This window comes from Brassica rapa, chromosome A05 (genome assembly GCF_000309985.2).
Source record: "Brassica rapa cultivar Chiifu-401-42 chromosome A05, CAAS_Brap_v3.01, whole genome shotgun sequence".
Taxonomy (NCBI): Eukaryota; Viridiplantae; Streptophyta; class Magnoliopsida; order Brassicales; family Brassicaceae; genus Brassica; species Brassica rapa.
This window is the reverse complement of record NC_024799.2, coordinates 7174660-7198243: the sequence shown is the minus strand read 5'-3', so window position 1 is coordinate 7198243 and position 23584 is coordinate 7174660. Positions and strand designations below refer to the sequence as shown.

Sequence of the window (23584 nt, the reverse complement as noted above, 5' to 3'; positions counted from 1 at the left end):
TCTTTCTTAATTTTAAAACACTATTAGTTCATTATTTAATTTATTCTGTCAGAAAACAAAACAAAATAAGATGAAAATTTATCATCGATCATCGCTTATTGGTCTCATCATGCTCACAATTCTTCTGCTTGGTACGTATTTACAGCAAATTTATTAATATATTCTAAATAAATTTATTTTGATGCCGTATTATTTAATATACTCATATAACTTGTGTGTCTACTCTGTAATATTGAGTTTGGTATTTTCCAAGAATAATCAATGATCAAGAAAAAGTTGTTTAAACTTTCAAATTAGTCAACAAATATATAAAAAAACTCCGCCAAGCATATGTTAATAAAAAGAAATTTATATTCTAAATACAAAAAACTAAAATTATGTTTTAATTATTAAAAACAGGTGTAGTGGCGAATGCTCAAAAAGGACGACCAGTCCGAAAAAAATGTGTTGAACAATACCCGGACCCAAATGGAAAATGTGTTTTCGACCAATGTAAAGCCCAATATACCAAAAACAGAAAAGGAGGGCTAGCTAGATGCATTGATACTGGTAAAGGACACATGCAATGCCGATGCGATTATCATTGTTGATTTTTATCTACGTTGAAACTCAAATAATATTTATAATAATACAATAATACTGCCTCATTATCAATGAAAAGAATTTAAATATTAATAATTTTGTTGGTGATTGTTGTGTAATAAGGTGTACTAGATTACTAAATATAAATCCAAATTAACATATTTCTGTCTTTTTGTACAATAACGTTAAATAACCGAAAAAATTAAATGATAATTAGCAGTTATTTCATATAGAAGCTGAAATTTTTTTAATATTTTTTATTTTACATTTAACCATTTATCATTTTTACAATCAAAATCAGATTTTTTAAGATATTTATATTTCAAAGAGATTTAACAAAAAAAAAAGTGTTAACCATTCCATTGGAATCAACAAAGCAAGAATCACATTTATCTTAAATATAACTGAGGTAGATGCATTGATACATGCCAAGGACACATGCAATGCAGATGCGATTATCATTGTTGATTTTTATCAACGTTGAAACTCAAAGCAATATTTATACTATTGCAATAATACTACCACTTTATCAATGAAAAGAATTACAATATTAATAATTTTGTTGGTGATTGTAGTGTAATAAGGTGTACTAGATTACTAAATAAAAATAACAAATTTGCATATTTCTGTCTTATTGTACAATAACGTGAAATAACCAAAAAAATAAATTAGAATTAGTAGTTATTTCATATAGAAGCTGAAAGAATTTTTTTTTTAACATTTTACCATTTATCAATTTCACAATCAAAATCAGATTTTTAAAGATACTTATATTCCAAAGAGATGTTACAAAAAAAAAAAAAGTGTTAACCATTTCACTGGAATCAGCAAAAGCAAGAATCACATTTATTTTATGAATTCATGTTCGGCTGCGGTTTTGGAAGAGTTTCCTGATATCATCTTTGCTTATAGATATAGTGATGAATACATGGTATTAAGCTCACTTTCTTGTCTTTGTTTGTCTTACACTCACTCTATATATCACTGTTATCCCTTTTTAATTGTTTTACGCAGCATTGTATTAAAAAAAACCTCAAGATTCTACCAGAGACGAGCCAGATATTATTGATCTCATGTAAGCCTTTTTCTCCAATATTATGTAATTCGCCTTCTCCGGATATTGAAACTCAGACCTCCTGGTGTAGAAATATTAATGAACCCTCTATCAAACCACCGTACCAAAAGGACTTCAATTCTAATGAATTTGCTTATATAACTTTTCTTTCGTGTCACTTATATATATAATATTGTTAAAAATGTATATAAAGATATATATATATATATATATATATATATAACTCTTTTTATATTTCACTTAAAAATGAATTTTTATTTTATTAGACCAAATTACCATTAATCATTTATTTTTCGGTTTCTTTTTTTTAACTAGGTATTGTATAAATTTTGAATTTGTGACTTCATAGAATTTGATTTCTTATGTATATCGATAAATATTTTCAATAAAATTTAAAATAAATGAGTCAAAATTTTTATCTATTAAATAAATAAAATTAGAATTGTCATTTTTTTGGGGTCAAACTAGATCCTTATATTTTGGCATTTTAAACGCGACTTAACTTAATTTAGATATATTTAATTTTGTGATTGATCTATAAATATACTTCTCGGTCTTTCTTAATTTTAAAACACTATTAGTTCATTATTTAATTTATTCTGTCAGAAAAAAAAATAAGATGAAAATTTATTATCGATCATCGCTTATTGGTCTCGTCATGCTCACAATTCTTCTGCTTGGTACGTATTTACAGCTAATTTATTAATATATTCTAAATAAATTTATTTTGATGCCGTATTATTTAATATACTCATATAACTTGTGTGTCTACTCTGTAATATTGAGTTTGGTATTTTGCAAGATAATCAATGATCAAGAAAAAGAAGTTTAAACTTTCAAATTAGTCAACAAATATACAAATAAACTCCGCCAAGCATATGTTAATAAAAAGAAATTTATATTCTAAATACAAAAAAAAACTAAAATTATGTTTTAATTATTAAAAACAGGAGTAGTGGTGAATGCTCAAAAAGGTGGACCAGTCCGAAAACAATGTGTTGAACAATACCCGGACCCAAATGGAAAATGTGTTATCGACCAATGTAAAGCCCAATGTGCCAAAAACAGAAAAGGAGGGTTAGCTAGATGCATTGATACTGGCAAAGGACACATGCAATGCAGATGCGATTATCATTGTTGATTTTTATCTACGTTGAAACTCAAATAATATTTATAATAATACAATAATACTGCCTCATTATCAATGAAAAGAATTTAAATATTAATAATTTTGTTGGTGATTATTTTGTAATAAGGTGTACTAGATTACTAAATATAAATCCAAATTCACATATTTCTGTCTTTTTTGTACAATAACGTGAAATAACCGAAAAAATTAAATGAGAATTAGCAGTTATTTCATATAGAAGCTGAAAGAAATTTTTTATTTTAACATTTAACCATTTATCATTTTCACAATCAAAATCAGATTTTATAAGATATTTATATTTCAAAGAGATTTAACAAAAAAAAGTGTTAACCATTTCATTGGAATCAACAAAAGCAAGAATCACATTTATCTTAAATATAACTGAGGTAGATGCATTGATACATGCCAACGACACATGAAATGCATATGCGATTATCATTGTTATTTTTATCTACGTTGAAACTCAAATAATATTTATAATATTGCAATAATACTACCACTTTATCAATGAAAAGAATTACAATATTAATAATTTTGTTGGTGATTGTTGTGTAATAAGGTGTACTAGATTACTAAATAAAAATAACAAATTTTCATATTTCAGTCTTATTGTACAATAACATTTTACATTTTATTTTTCGGTTTCTTTTTTAACTAGGTATTGTATATATTTTGAATTTGTGACTTCATAGAGTTTGATTTCTTATGTATACCGATAAATATTTTCAATAAAATTTAAAATAAATGAGTTAAACTTTTTATCTATTAAATAAATAACATTAGAATTTTGATTTTTTTGGGGTCAAACTAGATCTTTATATTTTGGCATTTTAAACGCCACTTAACTTAATTTAGATAAATTTAATTTTGTGATTGATCTATAAATATACTTCTCGGTCTTTCTTAATTTTAAAACACTATTAGTTCATTATTTAATTTATTCTGTCAGAAAACAAAACAAAATAAGATGAAAATTTATCATCGATCATCGCTTATTGGTCTCATCATGCTCACAATTCTTCTGCTTGGTACGTATTTACAGCAAATTTATTAATATATTCTAAATAAATTTATTTTGATGCTGTATTATTTAATATACTCATATAACTTGTGTGTCTACTCTGTAATATTGAGTTTGGTATTTTCCAAGAATAATCAATGATCAAGAAAAAGTTGTTTAAACTTTCAAATTAGTCAACAAATATATAAAAAAACTCCGCCAAGCATATGTTAATAAAAAGAATTTTATATTCTAAATACAAAAAACTAAAATTATGTTTTAATTATTAAAAACAGGTGTAGTGGCGAATGCTCAAAAAGGACGACCAGTCCGAAAAAAATGTGTTGAACAATACCCGGACCCAAATGGAAAATGTGTTTTCGACCAATGTAAAGCCCAATATACCAAAAACAGAAAAGGAGGGCTAGCTAGATGCATTGATACTGGCAAAGGACACATGCAATGCCGATGCGATTATCATTGTTGATTTTTATCTATGTTGAAACTCAAATAATATTTATAATAATACAATAATACTGCCTCATTATCAATGAAAAGAATTTAAATATTAATAATTTTGTTGGTGATTGTTGTGTAATAAGGTGTACTAGATTACTAAATATAAATCCAAATTCACATATTTCTGTCTTTTTGTACAATAACGTTAAATAACCGAAAAAATTAAATGATAATTAGTAGTTATTTCATATAGAAGCTGAAATTTTTTTAATATTTTTTATTTTACATTTAACCATTTATCATTTTTACAATCAAAATCAGATTTTTTAAGATATTTATATTTCAAAGAGATTTAACAAAAAAAAGTGTTAACCATTCCATTGGAATCAACAAAGCAAGAATCACATTTATCTTAAATATAACTGAGGTAGATGCATTGATACATGCCAAGGACACATGCAATGCAGATGCGATTATCATTGTTGATTTTTATCAACGTTGAAACTCAAAGCAATATTTATACTATTGCAATAATACTACCACTTTATCAATGAAAAGAATTACAATATTAATAATTTTGTTGGTGATTGTAGTGTAATAAGGTGTACTAGATTACTAAATAAAAATAACAAATTTGCATATTTCTGTCTTATTGTACAATAACGTGAAATAACCAAAAAAATAAATTAGAATTAGTAGTTATTTCATATAGAAGCTGAAAGAATTTTTTTTTTAACATTTTACCATTTATCAATTTCACAATCAAAATCATATTTTTAAAGATAATTATATTCCAAAGAGATGTTACAAAAAAAAAAAAGTGTTAACCATTTCACTGGAATCAGCAAAAGCAAGAATCACATTTATTTTATGAATTCATGTTCGGCTGCGGTTTTGGAAGAGTTTCCTGATATCATCTTTGCTTATAGATATAGTGATGAATACATGGTCTAATGCTCACTTTCTTGTTTTTGTTTGTCTTACACTCACTCTATATATCACCTTTATCTCTTTTCAATTGTTTTACGCAGCTTTGTACTCAAGAAAACCTCAAGATTCTACCAGAGACGAGCCAGATATTATTGATCTCATGTAAGCCTTTTTCTCCAATATTCTGTAATTCGCCTTCTCCGGATATTGAAACTCAGACCTCCTGGTGTAGAAATATTAATGAACCCTCTATCAAACCACCGTACCAAAAGGACTTCAATTCTAATGAATTTGCTTATGTAACTTTTCTTTCGTGTCACTTATATATATAATATTGTTAAAAATGTATATAAAGATATATATATAACTCTTTTTATATTTCACTTTAAAAATGAATTTTTATTTTATTAGACCAAATTACCATTAATCATTTATTTTTCGGTTTCATTTTTTTAAACTAGGTATTGTATAAATTTTGAATTTGTGACTTCATAGAATTTGATTTCTTATGTATATCGATAAATATTTTCAATAAAATTTAAAATAAATGAGTCAAAATTTTTATCTATTAAATAAATAAAATTAGAATTGTCATTTTTTTGGGGTCAAACTAGATCCTTATATTTTGGCATTTTAAACGCGACTTAACTTAATTTAGATATATTTAATTTTGTGATTGATCTATAAATATACTTCTCGGTCTTTCTTAATTTTAAAACACTATTAGTTCATTATTTAATTTATTATGTCAGAAAAAAAATAAGATGAAAATTTATTATCGATCATCGCTTATTGGTCTCGTCATGCTCACAATTCTTCTGCTTGGTACGTATTTACAGCTAATTTATTAATATATTCTAAATAAATTTATTTTGATGCCGTATTATTTAATATACTCATATAACTTGTGTGTCTACTCTGTAATATTGAGTTTGGTATTTTCCAAGATAATCAATGATCAAGAAAAAGAAGTTTAAACTTTCAAATTAGTCAACAAATATACAAATAAACTCCGCCAAGCATATGTTAATAAAAAGAAATTTATATTCTAAATACAAAAAAAACTAAAATTATGTTTTAATTATTAAAAACAGGAGTAGTGGTGAATGCTCAAAAAGGTGGACCAGTCCGAAAACAATGTGTTGAACAATACCCGGACCCAAATGGAAAATGTGTTATCGACCAATGTAAAGCCCAATGTGCCAAAAACAGAAAAGGAGGGCTAGCTAGATGCATTGATACTGGCAAAGGACACATGCAATGCAGATGCGATTATCATTGTTGATTTTTATCTACGTTGAAACTCAAATAATATTTATAATAATACAATAATACTGCCTCATTATCAATGAAAAGAATTTAAATATTAATAATTTTTTTGGTGATTGTTGTGTAATAAGGTGTACTAGATTACTAAATATAAATCCAAATTCACATATTTCTGTCTTTTTGTACAATAACGTGAAATAACCGAAAAAATTTAATGAGAATTAGCAGTTATTTCATATAGAAGCTGAAAGAAATTTTTTATTTTAACATTTAACCATTTATCATTTTCACAATCAAAATCAGATTTTATAAGATATTTATATTTCAAAGAGATTTAACAAAAAAAAAGTGTTAACCATTTCATTGGAATCAACAAAAGCAAGAATCACATTTATCTTAAATATAACTGAGGTAGATGCATTGATACATGCCAACGACACATGAAATGCATATGCGATTATCATTGTTATTTTTATCTACGTTGAAACTCAAATAATATTTATAATATTGCAATAATACTACCACTTTATCAATGAAAAGAATTACAATATTAATAATTTTGTTGGTCATTGTTGTGTAATAAGGTGTACTAGATTACTAAATAAAAATAACAAATTTTCATATTTCAGTCTTATTGTACAATAACATTTTACATTTTATTTTTCGGTTTCTTTTTTAACTAGGTATTGTATATATTTTGAATTTGTGACTTCATAGAGTTTGATTTCTTATGTATACCGATAAATATTTTCAATAAAATTTAAAATAAATGAGTTAAACTTTTTATCTATTAAATAAATAACATTAGAATTTTGATTTTTTTGGGGTCAAACTAGATCTTTATATTTTGGCATTTTAAACGCCACTTAACTTAATTTAGATAAATTTAATTTTGTGATTGATCTATAAATATACTTCTCGGTCTTTCTTAATTTTGAAAACACTATTAGTTCATTATTTAATTTATTCTGTCAGAAAACAAAACAAAATAAGATGAAAATTTATCATCGATCATCGCTTATTGGTCTCATCATGCTCACAATTCTTCTGCTTGGTACGTATTTACAGCAAATTTATTAATATATTCTAAATAAATTTATTTTGATGCCGTATTATTTAATATACTCATATAACTTGTGTGTCTACTCTGTAATATTGAGTTTGGTATTTTCCAAGAATAATCAATGATCAAGAAAAAGTTGTTTAAACTTTCAAATTAGTCAACAAATATATAAAAAAACTCCGCCAAGCATATGTTAATAAAAAGAATTTTATATTCTAAATACAAAAAACTAAAATTATGTTTTAATTATTAAAAACAGGTGTAGTGGCGAATGCTCAAAAAGGACGACCAGTCCGAAAAAAATGTGTTGAACAATACCCGGACCCAAATGGAAAATGTGTTTTCGACCAATGTAAAGCCCAATATACCAAAAACAGAAAAGGAGGGCTAGCTAGATGCATTGATACTGGCAAAGGACACATGCAATGCCGATGCGATTATCATTGTTGATTTTTATCTACGTTGAAACTCAAATAATATTTATAATAATACAATAATACTGCCTCATTATCAATGAAAAGAATTTAAATATTAATAATTTTGTTGGTGATTGTTGTGTAATAAGGTGTACTAGATTAATAAATATAAATCCAAATTCACATATTTCTGTCTTTTTGTACAATAACGTTAAATAACCGAAAAAATTAAATGATAATTAGCAGTTATTTCATATAGAAGCTGAAATTTTTTTAATATTTTTTATTTTACATTTAACCATTTATCATTTTTACAATCAAAATCAGATTTTTTAAGATATTTATATTTCAAAGAGATTTAACAAAAAAAAAGTGTTAACCATTCCATTGGAATCAACAAAGCAAGAATCACATTTATCTTAAATATAACTGAGGTAGATGCATTGATACATGCCAAGGACACATGCAATGCAGATGCGATTATCATTGTTGATTTTTATCAACGTTGAAACTCAAAGCAATATTTATACTATTGCAATAATACTACCACTTTATCAATGAAAAGAATTACAATATTAATAATTTTGTTGGTGATTGTAGTGTAATAAGGTGTACTAGATTACTAAATAAAAATAACAAATTTGCATATTTCTGTCTTATTGTACAATAACGTGAAATAACCAAAAAAATAAATTAGAATTAGTAGTTATTTCATATAGAAGCTGAAAGAATTTTTTTTTTAACATTTTACCATTTATCAATTTCACAATCAAAATCAGATTTTTAAAGATAATTATATTCCAAAGAGATGTTACAAAAAAAAAAAGTGTTAACCATTTCACTGGAATCAACAAAAGCAAGAATCACATTTATTTTATGAATTCATGTTCGGCTGCGGTTTTGGAAGAGTTTCTTGATATCATCTTTGCTTATAGATATAGTGATGAATACATGGTCTAATGCTAACTTTCTTGTTTTTGTTTGTCTTACGCTCACTCTATATATCACCTTTATCTCTTTTCAATTGTTTTACGCAGCTTTGTACTCAAGAAAACCTCAAGATTCTACCAGAGACGAGCCAGATATTATTGATCTCATGTAAGCCTTTTTCTCCAATATTCTGTAATTCGCCTTCTCCGGATATTAAAACTCAGACCTCCTGGTGTAGAAATATTAATGAACCCTCTATCAAACCACCGTACCAAAAGGACTTCAATTCTAATGAATTTGCTTATGTAACTTTTCTTTCGTGTCACTTATATATATAATATTGTTAAAATGTATATGAAGATATATATATAACTCTTTTTATATTTCACTTTAAAAATGAATTTTTATTTTATTAGACCAAATTACCATTAATCATTTATTTTTCGGTTTCTTTTTTTTTAACTAGGTATTGTATAAATTTTGAATTTGTGACTTCATAGAATTTGATTTCTTATGTATATCGATAAATATTTTCAATAAAATTTAAAATAAATGAGTCAAAATTTTTATCTATTAAATAAATAAAATTAGAATTGTCATTTTTTTGGGGTCAAACTAGATCCTTATATTTTGGCATTTTAAACGCGACTTAACTTAATTTAGATATATTTAATTTTGTGATTGATCTATAAATATACTTCTCGGTCTTTCTTAATTTTAAAACACTATTAGTTCATTATTTAATTTATTATGTCAGAAAAAAAATAAGATGAAAATTTATTATCGATCATCGCTTATTGGTCTCGTCATGCTCACAATTCTTCTGCTTGGTACGTATTTACAGCTAATTTATTAATATATTCTAAATAAATTTATTTTGATGCCGTATTATTTAATATACTCATATAACTTGTGTGTCTACTCTGTAATATTGAGTTTGGTATTTTCCAAGATAATCAATGATCAAGAAAAAGAAGTTTAAACTTTCAAATTAGTCAACAAATATACAAATAAACTCCGCCAAGCATATGTTAATAAAAAGAAATTTATATTCTAAATACAAAAAAAACTAAAATTATGTTTTAATTATTAAAAACAGGAGTAGTGGTGAATGCTCAAAAAGGTGGACCAGTCCGAAAACAATGTGTTGAACAATACCCGGACCCAAATGGAAAATGTGTTATCGACCAATGTAAAGCCCAATGTGCCAAAAACAGAAAAGGAGGGCTAGCTAGATGCATTGATACTGGCAAAGGACACATGCAATGCAGATGCGATTATCATTGTTGATTTTTATCTACGTTGAAACTCAAATAATATTTATAATAATACAATAATACTGCCTCATTATCAATGAAAAGAATTTAAATATTAATAATTTTTTTGGTGATTGTTGTGTAATAAGGTGTACTAGATTACTAAATATAAATCCAAATTCACATATTTCTGTCTTTTTGTACAATAACGTGAAATAACCAAAAAAATTAAATGAGAATTAGCAGTTATTTCATATAGAAGCTGAAAGATTTTTTTTATTTTAACATTCAACCATTTATTATTTTCACAATCAAAATCAGATTTTTTAAGATATTTATATTTCAAAGAAATTTAACAAAAAAAAAGTGTTAACCATTTCATTGGAATCAACAAAAGCAAGAATCACATTTATCTTAAATATAACTGAGGAAGATGCATTGATACATGCCAAGGACACATGCAATGCAGACGCGATTATCATTGTTGATTTTTATCTACGTCGAAACTCAAAGCAATATTTATAATATTGGAATAATACTACCACTTTATCAATGAAAACAATTACAATATTAATAATTTTGTTGGTGATTGTTGTGTAATAAGGTGTACTAGATTACTAAATAAAAATAACAAATTTGCATATTTCTGTCTTATTGTACAATAACGTGAAATAACCAAAAAAATAAATGAGAATTAGTAGTTATTTCATATAGAAGCTGGAAGAATTTTTTTTAAACATTTTACCATTTATCAATTTCACGATCAAAATCAGATTTTTAAAGATATTTATATTCCAAAGAAATTTAACAAAAAAAAAGTGTTAACCATTTCACTGGAATCAGCAAAAGCAAGAATCACATTTGTTTTATGAATTCATGTTCGGCTGCGGTTTTGGAAGAGTTTCCTGATATCATCCTTGTTTATAGATATAGTGATGAATACATGGTCTAAAGCTCACTTTCTTGTCTTTGTTTGTCTTACACTCACTCTATATATCACATTTATCTCTTTTCAATTGTTTTACGCAGCTTTGTACTCAAGAAAACCTCAAGATTCTAACAGGACGAGCCAGATATATTGATCTCATGTAAGCTTTTTTCTCCAATATTCTGTAGTTCGCCTTCTCCGAATATTGAAACACAGAGCTCCTGGTGTAGAAACATTAATGAACCCTTTATCAAACCACCGTACCCAAAGGACTTCCACTCTAATGAATTTGCTTATGTAACTTTTCTTACGTGTCACTTATATATGTAATATTGTTAAAAATGTATATAAATATATATATATATATATATATATATATAATCTTTTTATATTTCACTTTAAAAAAGAAATTTTACTTTATTAGACCAAATTACCATTAATCATTTATTTTTCGGTTTCTGTTTTTTGTTTTAACTAGGTATTGTATAAATTTTGAATTTGTGACTTCATAGAATTTGATTTCTTATGTATATCGATAAATATTTTCAATAAAATTTAAAATAAATGAGTCAAACTTTTTATCTATTAAATAAATAAAATTAGAATTGTCATTTTTTTGGGGTCAAACTAGATCCTTATATTTTGGCATTTTAAACGCCACTTAACTTAATTTAGATATATTTAATTTTGTGATTGATCTATAAATATACTTCTCGGTCTTTCTTAATTTTAAAACACTATTAGTTCATTATTTAATTTATTCTGTCAGAAAAAAAAAATAAGATGAAAATTTATTATCGATCATCGCTTATTGGTCTCGTCATGCTCACAATTCTTCTGCTTGGTACGTATTTACAGCTAATTTATTAATATATTCTAAATGAATTTATTTTGATGCCGTATTATTTAATATACTCATATAACTTGTGTGTCTACTCTGTAATATTGAGTTTGGTATTTTCCAAGAATAATCAATGATCAAGAAAAAGATGTTTAAACTTTCAAAGTAGTCAACAAATATACAAAAAAACTCCGCCAAGCGTATGTTAATAAAAAGAAATTTATATTCTATATACAAAAAACTAAAATTATGTTTTAATTATTAAAAACAGGAGTAGTGGCGAATGCTCAAAAAGGAGGACCAGTCCGAAAACAATGTGTTGAACAATACCCGGACCCAAATGGAAAATGTGTTATCGACCAATGTAAAGCCCAATGTGCCAAAAACAGAAAAGGAGGGCTAGCTAGATGCATTGATACTGGCAAAGGACACATGCAATGCAGATGCGATTATCATTGTTGATTTTTATCTACGTTGAAACTCAAATAATATTTATAATAATACAATAATACTGCCTCATTATCAATGAAAAGAATTTATATATTAATAATTTTGTTGGTGATTGTTGTGTAATAAGGTGTACTAGATTACTAAATATAAATCCAAATTCACATATTTCTGTCTTTTTGTACAATAACGTGAAATAACCAAAAAAATTAAATGAGAATTAGTAGTTATTTCATATAGAAGCGGAAATAAATTTTTTATTTTAACATTTAACCATTTATCATTTTCACAATCAAAATCAGATTTCTTAAGATATTTATATTTCAAAGAGATTTAACAAAAAAAAGTGTTAACCATTTCATTGGAATCAACAAAAGCAAGAATCACATTTATCTTAAATATAACTGAGGTAGATGCATTGATACATGCCAAGGACACATGCAATGCAGATGCGATTATCATTGTTGATTTTTATCTACGTTGAAACTCAAAACAATATTTATAATTTTGCAATAATACTACCACTTTATCAATGAAAAGAATTACAATATTAAATTGTTGTGTAATAAGGTGTACTAGATTACTAAATAAAAATAACAAATTTGCATATTTCTGTCTTATTGTACAATAACGTGAATTAACCAAAAAAATAAATGAGAATTAGTAGTTATTTCATATAGAAGCTGAAAGAATTTTTTTTTTACATTTTACCATTTATCAATTTCACAATCAAAATCAGATTTTTAAAGATATTTATATTCCAAAGAGATTTTACAAAAAAAAAAAAGTGTTAACCATTTCACTCGAATCAGCAAAAGCAAGAATCACATTTATTTTATGAATTCATGTTCGGCTGCGGTTTTGGAAGAGTTTCCTGATATCATCTTTGCTTATAGATATAGTGATGAATACATGGTCTAATGCTCACTTTCTTGTTTTTGTTTGTCTTACACTCACTCTATATATCACCTTTATCTCTTTTCAATTGTTTTACGCAGCTTTGTACTCAAGAAAACCTCAAGATTCTAACAGGACGAGCCAGATATATTGATCTCATGTAAGCCTTTTTCTCCAATATTCTGTAGTTCGCCTTCTCCGAATATTGAAACACAGAACTCCTGGTGTAGAAACATTAATGAACCCTTTATCAAACCACCGTACCCAAAGGACTTCCACTCTAATGAATTTGCTTATGTAACTTTTCTTACGTGTCACTTATATATGTAATATTGTTAAAAATGTATATAAATATATATATATATATAATCTTTTTATATTTCACTTTAAAAAAGAAATTTTACTTTATTAGACCAAATTACCATTAATCATTTATTTTTCGGTTTCTGTTTTTTGTTTTAACTAGGTATTGTATAAATTTTGAATTTGTGACTTCATAGAATTTGATTTCTTATGTATATCGATAAATATTTTCAATAAAATTTAAAATAAATGAGTCAAACTTTTTATCTATTAAATAAATAAAATTAGAATTGTCATTTTTTGGGGGTCAAACTAGATCCTTATATTTTGGCATTTTAAACGCCACTTAACTTAATTTAGATATATTTAATTTTGTGATTGATCTATAAATATACTTCTCGGTCTTTCTTAATTTTAAAACACTATTAGTTCATTATTTAATTTATTCTGTCAGAAAAAAAAAAGATGAAAATTTATTATCGATCATCGCTTATTGGTCTCGTCATGCTCACAATTCTTCTGCTTGGTACGTATTTACAGCTAATTTATTAATATATTCTAAATGAATTTATTTTGATGCCGTATTATTTAATATACTCATATAACTTGTGTGTCTACTCTGTAATATTGAGTTTGGTATTTTCCAAGAATAATCAATGATCAAGAAAAAGATGTTTAAACTTTCAAAGTAGTCAACAAATATACAAAAAAACTCCGCCAAGCGTATGTTAATAAAAAGAAATTTATATTTATATACAAAAAACTAAAATTATGATTTAATTATTAAAAACAGGAGTAGTGGCGAATGCTCAAAAAGGAGGACCAGTCCGAAAACAATGTGTTGAACAATACCCGGACCCAAATGGAAAATGTGTTATCGACCAATGTAAAGCCCAATGTGCCAAAAACAGAAAAGGAGGGTTAGCTAGATGCATTGATACTGGCAAAGGACACATGCAATGCAGATGCGATTATCATTGTTGATTTTTATCTACGTTGAAACTCAAATAATATTTATAATAATACAATAATACTGCCTCATTATCAATGAAAAGAATTTATATATTAATAATTTTGTTGGTGATTGTTGTGTAATAAAGTGTACTAGATTACTAAATATAAATCCAAATTCACATATTTCTGTCTTTTTGTACAATAACGTGAAATAACCAAAAAAATTAAATGAGAATTAGTAGTTATTTCATATAGAAGCGGAAATAAATTTTTTATTTTAACATTTAACCATTTATCATTTTCACAATCAAAATCAGATTTCTTAAGATATTTATATTTCAAAGAGATTTAACAAAAAAAAGTGTTAACCATTTCATTGGAATCAACAAAAGCAAGAATCACATTTATCTTAAATATAACTGAGGTAGATGCATTGATACATGCCAAGGACACATGCAATGCAGATGCGATTATCATTGTTGATTTTTATCTACGTTGAAACTCAAAACAATATTTATAATTTTGCAATAATACTACCACTTTATCAATGAAAAGAATTACAATATTAAATTGTTGTGTAATAAGGTGTACTAGATTACTAAATAAAAATAACAAATTTGCATATTTCTGTCTTATTGTACAATAACGTGAATTAACCAAAAAAATAAATGAGAATTAGTAGTTATTTCATATAGAAGCTGAAAGAATTTTTTTTTTACATTTTACCATTTATCAATTTCACAATCAAAATCAGATTTTTAAAGATATTTATATTCCAAAGAGATTTTACAAAAAAAAAAAGTGTTAACCATTTCACTGGAATCAGCAAAAGCAAGAATCACATTTATTTTATGAATTCATGTTCGGCTGCGGTTTTGGAAGAGTTTCCTGATATCATCTTTGCTTATAGATATAGTGATGAATACATGGTCTAATGCTCACTTTCTTGTTTTTGTTTGTCTTACACTCACTCTATATATCACCTTTATCTCTTTTCAATTGTTTTACGCAGCTTTGTACTCAAGAAAACCTCAAGATTCTAACAGGACGAGCCAGATATATTGATCTCATGTAAGCCTTTTTCTCCAATATTCTGTAGTTCGCCTTCTCCGAATATTGAAACACAGAACTCCTGGTGTAGAAACATTAATGAACCCTTTATCAAACCACCGTACCCAAAGGACTTCCACTCTAATGAATTTGCTTATGTAACTTTTCTTACGTGTCACTTATATATGTAATATTGTTAAAAATGTATATAAATATATATATATATATATAATCTTTTTATATTTCACTTTAAAAAAGAAATTTTACTTTATTAGACCAAATTACCATTAATCATTTATTTTTCGGTTTCTGTTTTTTGTTTTAACTAGGTATTGTATAAATTTTGAATTTGTGACTTCATAGAATTTGATTTCTTATGTATATCGATAAATATTTTCAATAAAATTTAAAATAAATGAGTCAAACTTTTTATCTATTAAATAAATAAAATTAGAATTGTCATTTTTTGGGGGTCAAACTAGATCCATATATTTTGGCATTTTAAACGCCACTTAACTTAATTTAGATATATTTAATTTTGTGATTGATCTATAAATATACTTCTCGGTCTTTCTTAATTTTAAAACACTATTAGTTCATTATTTAATTTATTCTGTCAGAAAAAAAAAAAGATGAAAATTTATTATCGATCATCGCTTATTGGTCTCGTCATGCTCACAATTCTTCTGCTTGGTACGTATTTACAGCTAATTTATTAATTTATTCTAAATGAATTTATTTTGATGCCGTATTATTTAATATACTCATATAACTTGTGTGTCTACTCTGTAATATTGAGTTTGGTATTTTCCAAGAATAATCAATGATCAAGAAAAAGATGTTTAAACTTTCAAAGTAGTCAACAAATATACAAAAAAACTCCGCCAAGCGTATGTTAATAAAAAGAAATTTATATTCTATATACAAAAAACTAAAATTATGATTTAATTATTAAAAACAGGAGTAGTGGCGAATGCTCAAAAAGGAGGACCAGTCCGAAAACAATGTGTTGAACAATACCCGGACCCAAATGGAAAATGTGTTATCGACCAATGTAAAGCCCAATGTGCCAAAAACAGAAAAGGAGGGTTAGCTAGATGCATTGATACTGGCAAAGGACACATGCAATGCAGATGCGATTATCATTGTTGATTTTTATCTACGTTGAAACTCAAATAATATTTATAATAATACAATAATACTGCCTCATTATCAATGAAAAGAATTTATATATTAATAATTTTGTTGGTGATTGTTGTGTAATAAGGTGTACTAGATTGATTACTAAATATAAATCCAAATTCACATATTTCTGTCTTTTTGTACAATAACGTGAAATAACCAAAAAAATTAAATGAGAATTACTAGTTATTTCATATAGAAGCGGAAAGAAATTTTTTATTTTAACATTTAACCATTTATCATTTTCACAATCAAAATCAGATTTTTTAAGATATTTATATTTCAAAGAGATTTAACAAAAAAAAGTGTTAACCATTTCATTGGAATCAACAAAAGCAAGAATCACATTTATCTTAAATATAACTGAGGTAAATGCATTGATACATGCCAAGGACACATGCAATGCAGATGCGATTATCATTGTTGATTTTTATCTACGTTGAAACTCAAAACAATATTTATAATTTTGCAATAATACTACCACTTTATCAATGAAAAGAAATACAATATTAAATTGTTGTGTAATAAGGTGTACTAGATTACTAAATAAAAATAACAAATTTGCATATTTCTGTCTTATTGTACAATAACGTGAATTAACCAAAAAAATAAATGAGAATTAGTAGTTATTTCATATAGAAGCTGAAAGAATTTTTTTTTTACATTTCACCATTTATCAATTTCACAATCAAAATCAGATTTTTAAAGATATTTATATTCCAAAGAGTTTTTACAAAAAAAAAAAAGTGTTAACCATTTCACTGGAATCAGCAAAAGCAAGAATCCCATTTATTTTATGAATTCATGTTCGGCTGCGGTTTTGGAAGAGTTTCCTGATATCATCTTTGCTTATAGATATAGTGATGAATACATGGTCTAATGCTCACTTTCTTGTTTTTGTTTGTCTTACACTCACTCTATATATCATATTTATCTCTTTTCAATTGTTTTACGCAGCTTTGTACTCAAGAAAACCTCAAGATTCTAACAGGACGAGCCAGATATATTGATCTCATGTAAGCCTTTTTCTCCAATATTCTGTAGTTCGCCTTCTCCGAATATTGAAACACAGAACTCCTGATGTAGAAACATTAATGAACCCTTTATCAAACCACCGTACCCAAAGGACTTCCACTCTAATGAATTTGCTTATGTAACTTTTCTTACGTGTCACTTATATATGTAATATTGTTAAAAATATATATATATATATATATATATATATAATCTTTTTATATTTCACTTTAAAAAAGAAATTTTACTTTATTAGACCAAATTACCATTAATCATTTATTTTTCGGTTTCTGTTTTCTGTTTTAACTAGGTATTGTATAAATTTTGAATTTGTGACTTCATAGAATTTGTTTTCTTATGTATATCGATAAATATTTTCAATAAAATTTAAAATAAATGAGTCAAACTTTTTATCTATTAAATAAATAAAATTAGAATTGTCATTTTTTTGGGGTCAAACTAGATCCTTATATTTTGGCATTTTAAACGCCACTTAACTTAATTTAGATATATTTAATTTTGTGATTGATCTATAAATATACTTCTCGGTCTTTCTTAATTTTAAAACACTATTAGTTCATTATTTAATTTATTCTGTCAGAAAAAAAAAATAAGATGAAAATTTATTATCGATCATCGCTTATTGGTCTCGTCATGCTCACAATTCTTCTGCTTGGTACGTATTTACAGCTAATTTATTAATATATTCTAAATGAATTTATTTTGATGCCGTCTTATTTAATATACTCATATAACTTGTTTGTCTACTCTGTAATATTGAGTTTGGTATTTTCCAAGAATAATCAATGATCAAGAAAAAGATGTTTAAACTTTCAAAGTAGTCAACAAATATACAAAAAAACACCGCCAAGCGTATGTTAATAAAAAGAAATTTATATTCTATATACAAAAAGCTAAAATTATGTTTTAATTATTAAAAACAGGAGTAAGTGCGAATGCTCAAAAAGGAGGACCAGTCCGAAAACAATGTGTTGAACAATACCCGGACCCAAATGGAAAATGTGTTATCGACCAATGTAAAGCCCAATGTGCCAAAAACAGAAAAGGAGGGCTAGCTAGATGCATTGATACTGGCAAAGGACACATGCAATGCAGATGCGATTATCATTGTTGATTTTTATCTACGTTGAAACTCAAATAATATTTATAATAATACAATAATACTGCCTCATTATCAATGAAAAGAATTTATATATTAATAATTTTGTTGGTGATTGTTGTGTAATAAGGTGTACTAGATTACTAAATATAAATCCAAATTCACATATTTCTGTCTTTTTGTACAATAACGTGAAATAACCAAAAAAATTAAATGAGAATTAGTAGTTATTTCATATAGAAGCGGAAAGAAATTTTTTATTTTAACATTTAACCATTTATCATTTTCACAATCAAAATCAGATTTTTTAAGATATTTATATTTCAAAGAGATTTAACAAAAAAAAGTGTTAACCATTTCATTGGAATCAACAAAAGCAAGAATCACATTTATCTTAAATATAACTGAGGTAGATGCATTGATACATGCCAAGGACACATGCAATGCAGATGCGATTATCATTGTTGATTTTTATCTACGTTGAAACTGAAAACAATATTTATAATTTTGCAATAATACTACCACTTTATCAATGAAAAGAATTACAATATTAAATTATTGTGTAATAAGGTGTACTAGATTACTAAATAAAAATAACAAATTTGCATATTTCTGTCTTATTGTACAATAACGTGAATTAACCAAAAAAATAAATGAGAATTAGTAGTTATTTCATATAGAAGCTGAAAGAATTTTTTTTTTTACATTTTACCATTTATCAATTTCACAATCAAAATCAGATTTTTAAAGATATTTATATTCCAAAGAGATTTTACAAAAAAAAAAAAAGTGTTAACCATTTCACTGGAATCAGCAAAAGCAAGAATCACATTTATTTTATGAAATCATGTTCGGCTGCGGTTTTGGAAGAGTTTCCTGATATCATCTTTGCTTATAGATATAGTGATGAATACATGGTCTAATGCTCACTTTCTTGTTTTTGTTTGTCTTACACTCACTCTATATATCACCTTTATCTCTTTTCAATTGTTTTACGCAGCTTTGTACTAAAGAAAACCTCAAGATTCTACCAGAGACGAGCCAGATATTATTGATCTCATGTAAGCCTTTTTCTCCAATATTCTGTAATTCGCCTTCTCCGGATATTGAAACTCAGACCTCCTGGTGTAGAAACATTAATGAACCCTTTATCAAACCACCGTACCAAAAGGACTTCCACTCTAATGAATTTGCTTATGTAACTTTTCTTACGTGTCACTTATATATGTAATATTGTTAAAAATGTATATAAAGATATATATATATATATATATAACTCTTTTTATATATCACTTTAAAAACGAATTTTTACTTTATTAGACCAAATTACCATTAATCATTTATTTTTTGGTTTCTTTTTTTTTAACTAGGTATTGTATAAATTTTGAATTTGTGACTTCATAGAATTTGATTTCTTATGTATATCGATAAATATTTTCAATAAAATTTAAAATAAATGTGTCAACGTTTTATCTATTAAATAAATAAAATTAGAATTGCCATTTTTTTGGGGTTAAACTAGATCCTTATATATTTGGCATTTTAAATGCCACTTAACTTAATTTATATATATTTAATTTTGTGATTGATCTATAAATATACTTCTCGGTCTTTCTTAATTTTAAAACACTATTAGTTCATTATTTAATTTATTCTGTCCGAAAACAAAAAAAAATAAGATGAAAATTTATTATCGATCATCGCTTAATTGTCTCGTCATGCTCACAATTCTTCTGCTTGGTACGTATTTACAGCTAATTTATTAATATATTCTAAATAAATTTATTTTGATGCCGTATTATTTAATATACTTATATAACTTGTGTGTCTACTCTGTAATATTGAGTTTGGTATTTTCCAAGAATAATCAATGATCAAGAAAAAGATGTTTAAACTTTCAAATTAGTCAACAAATATTAAAAAAAAACTCCACCAAGCATATGTTATTAAAGAAATTTATATTCTAAATACAAAAAAACTAAAACATGTTTTAATTATTAAAAACAGGAGTAGTGGCGAATGCTCAAAAAGGAGATTCAGTCCCAAAAATATGTAATGAACAATACCCGGTCCCAAATGGAAAATGTGTTCTCGCCCAATGTAAAACCCAATGTGCGAAAAACGTAAAATGGAGGCGGGCTACATGCATTGATACTGGCAAAGGACACATGCAATGCAAATGCGATAATACTTGTTGATTTTTTCTCTACGTTGAAACTCAAATAATATTTATAATAATAAAATAATACTGCCCCATTATCAATGAAAAGAATTTAAATATTAATAATTTTGTTGGTGATTGTTGTGTAATAAGGTGTACTAGATTACTAAATATAAGTACAAATTCGCATATTTCTGTCTTTTTCTACAATAGCGTGAAATAACCGGTAAAATTAAGTGAGAATTAGCAGTTATTTCATATAGAAGTTGAAAGAAATGTTTTATTTTAACATTTAACCATTTATCAATTTCACAATCAAAATCAGATTTTTAAAATATTTATATTTCAAAGACATTTAACAAAAAAAAGTGTTAACCATTTCATTGGAATCAACAAAAGCAAGAATCACATTTATCTTAAATATATCTGAGGTAGATGCATTGATACATGCCAAGGACACATGCAATGCAGATGCGATTATCATTGTTGATTTATTATCTACGTTGAAACTCAAATAATATTTATAATATTGCAATAATACTACCACTTTATCAATGAAAATAATTACAATATTAATAATTTTGTTGGTGATTGTTGTGTAATAAGGTGTACTAGATTACTAAATAAAAATAACAAATTTGCATATTTCTGTCTTATAGTACAATAACATTTTACATTTTATTCTTCGGTTTCTTTTTTAACTAGGTATTGTATAAATTTTGAATTTGTGACTTCATAGAATTTGATTTCTTATGTATATCGATAAATATTTTCAATAAAATTTAAAATAAATGAGTCAAACTTTTTATCTATTAAATAAATAAAATTTGAATTGTGATTTTTTTGGGGTCAAACTAGATCCTTATATTTTGTCATTTTAAACGCCACTTAACTTAATTTAGATATATTTAATTTTGTGATTGATCTGTAAATATACTTCTCGGTCTTTCTTAATTTTAAAACACTATTAGTTCATTATTTAATTTATTCTGTCAGAAAACAAAAAAAAAATAAGATGAAAATTTATTATCGATCATCGCTTAATTGTCTCGTCATGCTCACAATTCTTCTGCTTGGTACGTATTTACAGCTAATTTATTAATATATTCTAAATAAATTTATTTTGATGCCGTATTATTTAATATACTTATATAACTTGTGTGTCTACTCTGTAATATTGAGTTTGGTATTTTCCAAGAATAATCAATGATCAAGAAAAAGATGTTTAAACTTTCAAATTAGTCAACAAATATACAAAAACAATTCCGCCAAGCATATGTTAATAAAAAGAAATTTATATTCTAAATACAAAAAACTAAAATTATGTTTTAATTATTAAAAACAGGAGTAGTGGCGAATGCTCAAAAAGGAGGACCAGTCCGAAAACAATGTGTTGAACAATACCCCGACCCAAATGGAAAATGTCTTATCGACAAATGTAAAGCCCAATGTGCCAAAACAGAAAAGGAGGGCTAGCTAGATGCATTGATACTGGCAAAGGACACATGCAATACAGATGCGATTATCATTGTTGATTTTTATCTACGTTGAAACTCAAATAATATTTATAATAATACAATAATACAGCCTCATTATCAATGAATAGAATTTAAATATTAATAATTTTGTTGGTGATTGATGTGTAATAAGGTGTACTAGATTACTAAATATAAATCCAAATTCACATATTTCTGTCTTTTTGTACAATAACGTAAAATAACCGAAAAAAATTAAATGAGAATTAGCAGTTATTTCATATAGAAGCTGAAAGAAATTTTTTATTTTAACATTTAACCATTTATCATTTTCACAATCAAAATCAGATTTTTAAGATATTTATATTTCAAAGAGATTTAACAAAAAAAAGTGTTAACCATTTCATTGGAATCAACAAAAGCAAGAATCACATTTATCTTAAATATAACTGAGGTAGATGCATTGATACATGCCAAGGACACATGCAATGCAGACGCGATTATCATTGTTGATTTTTATCTACGTCGAAACTCAAATAATATTTATAATATTGCAATAATACTACCACTTTATCAATGAAAAGAATTACAATATTAATAATTTTGTTGGTGATTGTTGTGTAATAAGGTGTACTAGATTACTAAATAAAAATAACAAATTTGCATATTTCTGTCTTATTGTACAATAACTTGAAATAACCAAAAAATAAATGAGAATTAGTTGTTATTTCATATAGAAGCTGAAAGAATTTGTTTTTCAATATTTTACCATTTATCAATTGCACAATCAAAATCAGATTTTTAAAGATATTTATATTCCAAAGAGATTTTACAAAAAAAAAGTGTTAACCATTTCACTGGAATCAGCAAAAGCAATAATCACATTTGTTTTATGAATTCATGTTCGGCTGCGGTTTTGGAAGAGTTTCCTGATATCATCTTTGCTTATAGATATAGTGATGAATACATGGTCTAAAGCTCACTTTCTTGTCTTTGTTTGTCTTACACTCACTCTATATATCACCTTTATCTCTTTTCAATTGTTTTACGCAGCTTTGTACTCAAGAAAACCTCAAGATTCT

At 26.0% G+C, this 23584-nt stretch overlaps 2 long non-coding RNA genes across 2 annotated transcripts; both read left to right on the top strand.

Annotated features, from left to right (window-relative positions):
* Positions 1-141: 141 nt before the first annotated feature.
* Positions 142-6388, top strand: LOC117134097. Its single transcript, XR_004458244.1, has 3 exons — positions 142-2337; positions 4104-6021; positions 6297-6388. It is a non-coding gene; the product is annotated as an uncharacterized LOC117134097 (long non-coding RNA).
* Positions 6389-18144: 11756 nt separating this feature from the next.
* LOC117134094 lies at positions 18145-22787 on the top strand. Its single transcript, XR_004458231.1, has 2 exons — positions 18145-18422; positions 22373-22787. It is a non-coding gene; the product is annotated as an uncharacterized LOC117134094 (long non-coding RNA).
* Positions 22788-23584: the final 797 nt, after the last annotated feature.